We start from the raw sequence: 11,541 nt of genomic DNA, 5'->3' as shown, positions 1-11,541 counted from the left end.
GTCATTTGTTGAGACATGGATGGATCTAGAGACTGTCATACAGAATGAAGTAAGTCAGAAAGAGAAAAACAAATATTGTATATTAACGCATATATCTGGAACCTAGAAAAATGGTACAGATGAACTGGTTTGCAGGGCAGAAATTGAGACACAAATGTAGAGAACAAACATACGGACACCAAGCGGGGAAAGCAGCTGGGGGGTGGGGTGGTGGTGTGTTGAATTGGGCGAATGGGATCAACAAGTATACACTGATGTGTATAAAATTGATGACTAATAAGAACCTGCTGTATAAAAAAATAAATAAAATTAAGGTAAAAAATTAAAAAAAAAAAAAGGAACTCCAGAATGTGTTAAATTACAGTAAAGGAAAAGTGAAACTGCTCAGTACTTACTTATAAGAGCCTCAGAGAAAAGATTTTTTTTTTTTTTTAGATGTTGGGGGTAGGAGTTTATCAATTTTATTTATTTATTTTTGCTGTGTTGGGTCTTCGTTTCTGTGCGAGGGCTTTCTCTAGTTGTGGCAAGCAGGGGCCACTCTTCATTGCGGTGCGTGGGCCTCTCACTATCGCGGCCTCTCTTGTTGCGGAGCACAGGCTCCGGACGCGCAGGCTCAGTAGTTGTGGCTCATGGGCCTAGTTGATTCGCGGCATGTGGGATCCTCCCAGACGAGGGCTCGAACCCGTGTCCCCTGCATTAGCAGGCAGATTCTCAACCACTGCGCCACCAGGTTAGCCCAAAATATTTTTAAAATGTAAATATATTGTAGGACTACAAAACTCACAGCAAACGAATAGAACTGATTATAACTAATTATACACAGAACTATGGAAACAGTGATTATTCTACCACAATAATATTAAACTTATTTCCTTCTACTGTAAGTAATTCAAAACAAGGTTGAAAACATGAAATGTTTATGCCTACTATGTTTGGAAAGAGGTTATGATAAAGATCATACGGGCTTTTACTAACTGAAGCAATGTGAGGTCGGTGGGGGAAGAAGGACATGGAAACAATCATTGAACTTGGAGTTTGAAATCTCATATTTACCTACACTAGCTGTGTAACTGTAATTACCTTCCAAAAGCCTCAGGTTCCTATGTGTACAGTAAAAGAAAACAAACATTTCTTAAGGACGACAGTACGGATTCTTAAGAAACTTTACTTAAGTAGCTACCACAGCCCTTGGCTCATGTGCTTAATAAATGCTAGTTTTGTTCCATTTCAATAAATGTTTCTGAATCTACTCTTGAACCATTATCAAAATTAATGACAATGGAAACAGCTTATGCAAAGGCAGGTATGAAATAAAAGGCTTATTCAATTGGTGAGTATGGTGGAGTTTAGGGTCTCTAGGGCTGTACTAACAGGAGATAAAACTGAAGATAGGTTGGGGCCAGACTAAGAAATGTACACTTTAAGTTGTAAAGAACAGATAATTAAAGCCTTTTATGCAGGGCAGTTATATGCTTTAGAAAATTAGCTATTGTGACATTGCAGAAGATAGACTAGAGGCAGAAACACTTAGAGGCAGAATACAAAAGTCTATCACGTTACCCAATCAACTCGCTGGCAGGCTAGACATTAAATCATAGCTTTTTAAAAAAAGTTGAAAATAATATGTACTTGTTCAACACAAGCGTTACACAGGGTAGCAACAGTTTCAACAGAATACAAATTAAAGGACCAAAAAACAGATGAGTTGTTTTTGAAGTTTCCTATAAAACAGAAGCTCTCAACCTTGGTTGTACATTTAATAACCTGGAAAACTTCAAAGAATCCCATTGTCCAGGCTTTAACCCAGACCACTGAAATAAGAATCTCTTAGGGGGTGGTCACAGGCACTGGTATTTAAGCTCTTTGGGTGATTTCAATGTGCATACACCACTGTTTAAAAAGCTCCTGGATCCCTCTAGCTAAATGGTCACAGCAGAGTATGGAGATGAACGTGAGCAGGCAAGATAAGACATCTGCTAAGCCTATTTTAGAGATAGGTGTTTACTACCTACTTAAGACAGCAGCACATTTTCTGGTTCATATCTATACTTAATGAGGTCACTACTTGGCTCTTTTAAGGGTTCTTTGTTATTGATTTCTCACTTTAAATATGCAAATACAATGCATAGTAGAGATTTTTGACAATATGGGTAAGAAAAAGGACAAAGAACTCAGTCTATTTACTAACCACTGGTAGCATTTGCTAAGTACTCATCCTATTTATAATGTATGTAAATATGTGTTTGTATACATATGTACACTATAAATATTTATATACATAAATTAGATCATACTACATAATTATAAAATTTTTATTTAATTTTTCAGAGGGCTTCTGAATCTTTAACCTAAACTACTACTCCTTTATCATCTCATCTTGAATACTGAATGAGGAGCAAATCCCTTCTACACTCTATGCTTATCACAATATACTACAACCACTTTGGGGATTCTCTTAGGGACAGCCTAGATTTTATTTTTTACTTTTGTTTTTCATAGAATCTAGGAGCCTTGTGTTTATTCTCAGTGAAAATAATCTGTACTTTTGTTGCACTGCCTTAAGCATTTTAGGGGTTTTATTATTCTTAATGAGAACTCTAGTTTATTATATTAATATATTTTAATCTATAACCAAATATAAAGGATATCATGTGGGTTCTAAAGGGTCTTTCCTAAGGATTTGGATACTTTCACTTGTTTTGGTCTTATCTTTCATCCCTGATAGAATGTAGCTCAAATTATGAACATTGTTAGAGTATTGGAATAGATTAATAACATGCTTTCCTTGATTTACATTAATCCTTTAGTGAAATGTTCTGTAAGAAACTAATTTCTACCCAAGATGTGAAAAAAGAAACATCTAAGAAGGCAATAATATCTTGGGGTGGTTACTTATAATAATAAGATACTTAAAAAATCAATAAAACTCTAAATGTGCATTAAATATGACTGTCACGTGTTGAAAAGCATAATGGCATCTAGAAACTTTTTTGTGGTTCTCAGTTATTTTCAAGTCTGTTTCATTTTTAAAATATGAGTGTAATAGTCCTGAAAGGTGCCAGGAAAGGCATTAAAATATTCACAGCTCCATTCCCTCTCAGATTTATTCTCACAAGTCTTGCCTAGAATTTGCCAGATGTGTCCTTTCACTTTTTCATAGCCACAGCTAGCATAGCCTGAAGTGACTGTTCCCTCTTTGTTTGAATCAAACCCTTCCAACTCCAAGATAAATCTATGTATAGAGCTTTATGAAGCAAATGATGGACTATCAAACAGACAAAAATAATTCATTATTCTGGGCTTCTAAAATCTAGGCAAAGTTTCAACATCTTTGACTAGCAAAGCACAGCACTTGATAAGTATTTAATGAAAAAGTAAGAAAAATGTAGCTTGTCAACACACTCCAGAAAACTTTCCCTAATTTCCTGAATAACTTTTAATTGTGAAGTGCTCTATAATTTTCACTTTAAATCTTTGTCTCTCAACCTGTCCATTCATAGGTTAATAATCTACATCAAAAACTCAAGTGCACTTAAATTAATAAACTACTCCCAGGAATCTTTTATAGAAGATGTTCTTCAGAAATAAATAACCAACTCCAATTTATCATTTTCCACAAAAGTAAATTATTTATAAAGTCATTATTATGGACTGAAGGTTGATCTCAACAAAATAATTGGCTCCCATTCTTTGTTTAACTGGTATTAAAGATAGCCTTTAGAAATATGATGTCAAACTGGTGAGAGTCTATTGAGGAATCTTACATCTACCTGTAAAGTTACTTACTGTAGCAGCTGGTCTCTATGCACCTCTGCCCCCCTAACATATGCCCCTTGATCTTAACCCTATTACTATAAAAGATTTTAAAAATTTAAGCCATATTATAGTTTATTATAAACAAAAACCTCTCTTTGAGTGCAAACATTAACACAATTGGAGGTATAGTTTAAATGTCACATATGCTATTGAAGTGTTAGCTTATATGCACAAAAAAATAAAACAAAGAATAAGAAAAACAATTTAAACTTATTGTAACAGAAAACTGAAATGTTCTATAAGTATTGATTTTTCATTAATTATAATGCACAGAATCATAGAAACAGAAACGACTACATTTAAATCATCCCAGCCTATCCTTCCAAATTTAATACTAACAGATTTTGAACATTCATGGCTTGTTGTTTGCCTTCATCATTATATTTTGGGAAATCTACTTTATTCCTCTTGTTGAAGTCTAATGCTTCAGTAGGACTGAAATTTATATTACTGAATGTACACTCAGTTCACAGCACCTCTAAACAATGTATGGTTTAGTGCAGGTGTCAGCAAACTTTCTCTGTAAAAGGCCAAGTAGGAAATATTAAAATATTTACTTTGTGAATCATTTGGCTTCAATGAGTCATATGATCTCTGTCATAACTACTCAACTCTGCTGTTGCAGCTTGAAAGCTACAGGCAACATGTAATAGTAGAATGGGTGTGGTTGTGTTCTAATAAATTTTGTTTACAAAAATAAGACCTAGGATTTAGCCGACAGGATGTAGTTTGCCAACCCCTGATTTGGTGGAAGGAACACAGTGTAGTAGAACAATCTGGGTTGGAATCCCACATCTACTACTTCTTAGTGCTAACACAAATCATTTAACCTCTCTGTACCTCAATTTTTTCATCTGTAAAAAAGGGATAAGGCCACCTACCTTGCAGAATTGTCATGATTATCTAGGTAAAGTATGTAATACAGTGCATAGCAGGTACTCAATAAATTTTATCTCCCTTCTATCAGGATCTGCAAGCCTTTGGAAAAGAGTTAGTCACTGCCTTTAAAGAACTCAATACTCATTCTTTTCAAAAGACAGTGAAACCTTAAGAAAAATGTCACCAACTCCAAGTTCTACACCAGGAAAATATATACCTGGTAGTCTAGACTTCATCATTTATTAGGTGTCTGACCTCTGGCAAGTTAAAAACTATATATTTTTTCAACAGTCTTCTGAACCAAAGTTAATTCCACTTTCGCTATTTTCTAGGTCACTACCATTATTAACAAAGGTCCCTTCAATGTAATTGCCCTTATAAATATTAAGTGAAAGGGACACAGAATTGAGTACAAAGCCTGAGCAGAAGACAGAATCTCACACAGGAGGTATATGGAAAACACACACCCACACACACACCCCTATCTAAGGCAAGGAGCAAGAAGAGGTCTTAGTCCAAAGTGTTGCTAAAAATGAAGTATGGTTAAGAGATTTGGGGATTAGCTTGCCTAATTGCATATTAAATTGAAGTCAAGTGTGGCTTTAATCTTGGTGGCTTCTGCAAGAAGTTCATGAACATCCATATTCTACAGGAAAATTCATGAGTATTAGAGAATACTACAAAAATGATCTGAGCTAAGAAAAGTCTTTTAACAAAGAAAGGAACTTCCCTGTAATATGCATTCCAGAAATAAAATTCACTTTGCTGTTTTTACAATACCTTAATATGGCAGTATTCAAAATAAAATGGCTACACAAACACAAAAATATTATCATGACAATACTAGAAAACTCATTGTGGCAGTTTGGATGCCTGAGGTTTCTGAGCAACCAAGGAAAGAGATAATCTAACAAATTCTGGCTGCTGTTGGATAACTTTTATATCTATATAGCTTTCACAGTGTGGAAAAGGATGCTGCAGTTAGTAAAGAAAGAAATGAAAATAGCTGCAAAGGGCAGCAAGTGACTGCCTCTTTTTGCCAAACTAGCAGGTGAACATTGAAAATAGCTAGCATGAGGTCCACAAGTGGAAAACTGTCCAAACATGGGATGCAACCACTGTATGAAACATCACTCTTAATTTTCTATTTCTTATTAAAACATAATTATCTGCAATGATCACAAAACTCAGAACTCTCCACTAGTAAAATTTTCAAATAGCTAAAATTTTTCTTAGGCAATATTCAGCTTTCATACACTGGTCTTTACAACTACTCAAGATGTTATGTGTTATACTTTAAATCCCCCTTAACAACTGCTTTTCATACTTTGAATTCAGAATTTCGTACAGAACTGAAAATTAACATTTCAGCCTCTAATGCTATGGTGGTGTCAGTAAAGAGCTTAATTTCAGCAACTCTGGCATATCTCGTTATTCAGCAGTGTTTGCTTTCATAATTTTTGAGTACTATATTGTCCTTACTTCATAAATAATAAATAAAAATGTTAAATTGGAAGCATTTTATCTTGGTATTAGGAAGTCAAAGTCTTAAAGTCGATGCAGTTGAGAAAAAGATGAAGTTACTTATGCCTCAAACTGAGGCTCCCTAAACTTAAATCAACTCTACATTCAATTGAAAAATAAAGATAAAAAAGACACACCACTTATAAAAGGTTAGAAATTTGTATACAAATATTCTTTTAAAAGATAATAATTAGGAGGTGGAGACAAGATGGCGGAGTAGGACTTGAGCTCACCTCATCTCATGAAAACACCAAAATCACAACTAATTGCTGAAGCATCGAAAAAACAAAGGCTGGAACCTACCTAAAAAGATATTCTACTTCCAAACACAAAGAAGAAGCCACAACAAGATGGTAGGAGGGGCATTTTTGCAATATAATCAAATCGTGACCCATAAACCGGAAAATAATTGTATCACAGGGGTTCTCCTACAGTAGAACCTATGTCAGGCTCCCCAGCCCAGGGGTCTTGCATCAGAAGGAGGAGCCCCAGAGCATTTGGCTTTGAAGACCAGCAGGACTTGAGTACAAGAGCTCCAAAGGACTGGGGGAAACATCGAGACTCTACTCTTGGAGGGCGTACACAAGGATTCACATGCACTGGGACCCAGGGCAAAGCAGTGACTCCATAGAAGCCTGGGCCAGTCCTACCTGTGTGTCTTGGAGGGTCTCCTGGGGAGGTGGGGGGTCGGCTGTAGCTCACTGGGGGGACAAGGACACTTGTGGCAGAGGCCCAAGGGAATATATATTGCTGTGAGCTCTACTGGAGGTCGGCATTTTGGCACCAAGACCTGGCCCCACCCAACAGCCTGCAGGCTCCAGTGGTGGGACACCTCAGGCCAAACAACCAACGTGGTGGAAACAGAGCCCCACCCATCAGCAGATAGGCTGCCTAAAGTCATCCTGAGTCCACAGCTGCCTCTAAACGCACACCTCGACACAGCCCTGCCCACCAGAGGGACAGGACCCAGCTCCAACCACCAGGGGGCAGGCACAAGTCCCTCCCACAAGGAGGGCTGCACAAGCCTCTGGACCAACCTCACCCAAGAGAGGGTAGATGCCAGAAGCAAGAGGAACTACAATCCTGCAGCCTGTGGAACGTAGACCACAAATACATAACTTTAGACAAAATGAGATAGCAGAGAAAGATGTTCCAGACAAAGGAACAATATAAAACCCCAGAAGAAGTGAAGTGGAGAGAGGCAATCTACCTGAAAGTAAACTCAGAATAATGACAGTAAAGATGATCCAAGATCTAGGAAAAAGAATGGAGGCACAGACTGAGAAAATACAAGAAATATTTAACAAAGAATTATAAAGTATAAAGAACAACTAAATAGAGTCAAACAATACAGTAAGTGAAATAAAAAACACACTAGAAGGAATCAATAGAATAAATGAGGCAGAAGAATGAACAAGTGAGCTGGAAGACAGATTGGTGGAAATCACTGATGTGGAGCAGAAGAAAAAAGATCAAAAACAAATGAGGACGGTCTAAGGGATGTGTGGGACAAAATTAAAAGCACCAACATTTGCACTATATAGGTCCCAAAAGGAGAAGAGACAGAGAAAGGGCCTAAGAAAATATTTAAAGAGATAACAGCCGAAAACATTCCTAACATGGGAATGGACACTCACACAAGTCCAGGAAGCGCAGAGAGTCCCATACAGGATAAACCCAAGGAGGACCATGCCGAGACACATATTAATCAAGTTGCTAAAAATTAAAGACAAAGAGAAAATATTAAAAGCAACAAGGGAAAAGCAACAAATAACTTACAGAGAAATCCCCACATGGTTATCAGCTGATTTTTCAGCAGAACCTCTGCAGGCAGGCATGGAGTGGTAAGATATATTTAAAGTGATGAAAGGGAAAAACCTACAACCAAGAATACGCTACCCAGAGAGGCTCTCATTCAGATTCAACAGAGAAAGCAAAAGCTTTCCAGACAAGCAAAAGCTGAGAGAATTCAGCACCACCAAACCAGCTTTACAACAAATGCTAAAGGAACTTCCTAGGCCAGGGGTCCCCAACCCCCAGGCCATGGACTGGTACCGGTCGGCGGCCTGTTAGGAACCAGGCCGCACAGCAGGAGATGAGTGGTGGGCGAGCAAGTGAAGCTTCATCTGCCACTCCCCATCGCTCACATTACCACCTGAAACACTGCTTGTGTTACTGCCTGAACCAGGCCCCCCATCGCCCACATTACTGCCTGAACCATCCCCCCTCTCCCGTCCGTTGAAAAACTGTCTTCCACAAAACTGGTCCCTGGTGCCAAAAAGGTTGGGGACTGCTGCTCTAGGCAAAAAAAGGTCACAACTAAAAACAAGAAAATGACACATGGGAAAGTTCATGGGTACAGGCAAACATACAGTAAAGGCAGGAAATCACCCACACACAAATATGATATCCAAACCAGCAATGCGATCATGAGGACTGTACAAATGCAGGATATTGGAAATATACGGGCAATTAAGAGACCAGAAACTTAAAACAATCTTGTACATATACAGACTACTATATCAAAAAGAAAAGATCAATGAAACTAAAAGCTGGTTCTTAAAGAAGATAAACAAAATTGATAAATCTTTAGCCAGACTCATCAAGAAAAAAAGGGAGAGGCACTTCCCTGGCAATCCAGTGGTTAAGATGCTGCGCTTCCACTCCATGGGGCTCGGGTTCGATCCCAGGTCAGGGAAGTAAGATCCCACATGCTGTGCAATGGGGCCAAACAAATTTTAAAAATAAATAAAAATAAAATAAAATAAAATAAATTTTTTAAAAGAGGGAGGGCTCAAATCAATAAAATTAGAAATGAAAAAGAAGTTACAATGGACACCACAGAGATACAAAGGAATATAAGAGACTACTACAAGTCAACTATACGCCAATAAAATGGACAACCTAGAGGGAAATGGACAAATTCTTAGAAAGGTACAATCTTCCAAGACTGAACCAGGAAGAAACAAAAATATGAACAGACCAATCACAAGTAATGAAATTGAAACTGTGGTTTAAAAACTTCCAACAAAAAAAGTCCAGGACCAAATGGCTTCACAGGCGAATTCTATCAAACATTTAGAGAAGAGCTAACACCTATCCTTCTCAAGCTCTTCCAAAAAATTGCTGAGGAAGGAACACTCCCAAACTCATTCTATGAGGCCAACATCACCCTGATACCAAAACCAGACAAAGATATCACAGAAAAAGAAAATACAGGTCATTATCGCTGATGAACATAGATGCAATAATCCTCAACAAAATACTAGCAAACCAAATCCAACAATACATTAAAAGGATCATACACCATGATACTACAAGTCAACTATACGCCAATAAAATGGACAACCTAGAGGGAAATGGACAAATTCTTAGAAAGGTACAATCTTCCAAGACTGAACCAGGAAGAAACAAAAATATGAACAGACCAATCACAAGTAATGAAAAGGATCATACACCATGATCCAGTGGGATATATCTCAGGGAGGTACGTATTCTTCTATATCCGCAAATCAATCAATGTAATACACCACATTAACAACTGAAAAATAAAAACCATGTGATCATCTCAATAGATGCAGAAAAAGCTTTTGACAAAATTCAACATGCATTTATAATTTAAAAAACTCTGCAGAAAGTGGGCACAGAGGGAACCTACCTCAAAATAATAAAGGCAATATATATGACAAACCCACAGCTAACATACTCAATGACGAAAAGCTGAAAGCATTTCCTCTAAGATCAGGAACAAGACAAGGATGCCCACTCTTGTCACTTTTGTTCAACATAATTTTGGAAGTCCTAGCCATGGCAATCAGAGAAGAAAAAGAAATAAAAGGAATCCAAATTGGAAAAGAAGAAGTAAAACTGTCACTGTTTGCAGAAGACATGATACTATACATAGAAAATTCTAAGAAGGCTACCAGAAAACTACTAGAGCTTATCAATGAATCTGGTAAAGTTGCAGGATGCAAAATTAATATATAGAAATCTCTTGCATTTCTGTACACTAACAATGAAAGAACAGAAAAAGAAATTAAGGAAGCAATCCCACTTACCATTGCATCAAAAAGAATAAAATACTTAGGAATAAACATACGTAAAAAGACAGAAGACGTCTACTCTGAAAACTATAAGCTGCTGATGAAAGAAATCGAAGATACAAAAACAGATGAAAAGACATACGATGTTCTTGGATTGGAAGAATCAATATTGTCAAAATGACTATAATACCCAAGGTAGTCTACAGATTCAATGCAATCTCTATTAAATTACCAGTGGCATTTTTCACAGAACTATAAGAAAAAATTTTTAAATGTGCATGGAAACATAAAAGACCCCTAATAGCCAAAGCAATCCTCAGAAAGAAAAACAGAACTGGAGGAATCAGGCTCCCTGACTATGAACTATAACACAAACGTGCAGTGATCAAAACAGTATGGTACTGGCACAAAAACAGAAATATAGATCAATGGAACAGGACAGAAAGCCCAGAAATAAACCCACGCACCTATAGTCAATTAATCTATGACAAAGGAGATGAGACTATACAATGGAGAAAAAACATCATTTTCAATGGTGAAAAACTGAAACCATTTCCACTAAGATCAGGAAGAAGACAATGTTGCCCACTCTTACGACTATTATTCAACATAGTTTTGGAAGTTTTAGCCACAGCAAATTAGAACACTCCCTAACATCATACACAAAAATAAACTCAAAATGGATTAGAGAGACCTAAATGTTAAGACCGGACACTATAAAACTCTCAGAGGAATACACAGGAAGAACACTCTTTGATATAAATCACAGCAAGATCTTTTTTGATCTGCCTCCTAGAGTAATGGAAGTAAAAACAAAAATAAACAAATGGGACCTAAAGAAATTTAAAAGAATAAAAGGAAACCAAATTGGAAAAGAAGAAGTAAAGCTGTCACTGCAGATGACATGATACTACACATATAGAATCCTAAAGATGCCACCAGAAAATACAATGGAAAAAACAGTCTCTTCAATAAGTGGTGCTGGGAAAACTGGACAGCTACATATAAAAGAATGAAATTAGAACACTCCCTAACATCATACACAAAAATAAACTCAAAATGGATTAGAGAGACCTAAATGTTAAGACCGGACACTATAAAACTCTCAGAGGAATACACAGGAAGAACACTCTTTGATATAAATCACAGCAAGATCTTTTTTGATCTGCCTCCTAGAGTAATGGAAGTAAAAACAAAAATAAACAAATGGGACCTAAAGAAATTTAAAAGCTTTTGCACAGCAAAGGAAACCATAAACAAGATGAAAAGACAACCCTCA

General features: G+C 36.9%; 1 protein-coding gene across 5 annotated transcripts in view; it reads right to left on the bottom strand.

Moving 5' to 3' along the window:
- The window catches only part of ANKIB1 (ankyrin repeat and IBR domain containing 1), a 137,979-nt gene that overhangs the window by 93,543 nt on the left and 32,895 nt on the right, over positions 1 to 11,541 (bottom strand). Inside the window, exon 1 of one of the 5 annotated variants that reach the window (XM_055084989.1) lies at positions 7,857 to 7,916. The exons of 3 other annotated variants lie outside the window; for them this stretch is intronic. The gene's annotated coding sequence lies outside the window, so the exon portion shown is untranslated. Of the gene's footprint in view, positions 1 to 395; positions 668 to 7,856; positions 7,917 to 11,541 lie in introns of those variants that run through there. One more of the 5 variants, XM_028490003.2, reaches the window with a different exon arrangement.

The sequence above is a fragment of the Physeter macrocephalus genome, chromosome 5, assembly GCF_002837175.3.
Source record: "Physeter macrocephalus isolate SW-GA chromosome 5, ASM283717v5, whole genome shotgun sequence".
Taxonomy (NCBI): Eukaryota; Metazoa; Chordata; class Mammalia; order Artiodactyla; family Physeteridae; genus Physeter; species Physeter macrocephalus.
Note: the sequence above shows the minus strand (reverse complement) of the source record. Positions and strands in the feature narration are given on the sequence as shown.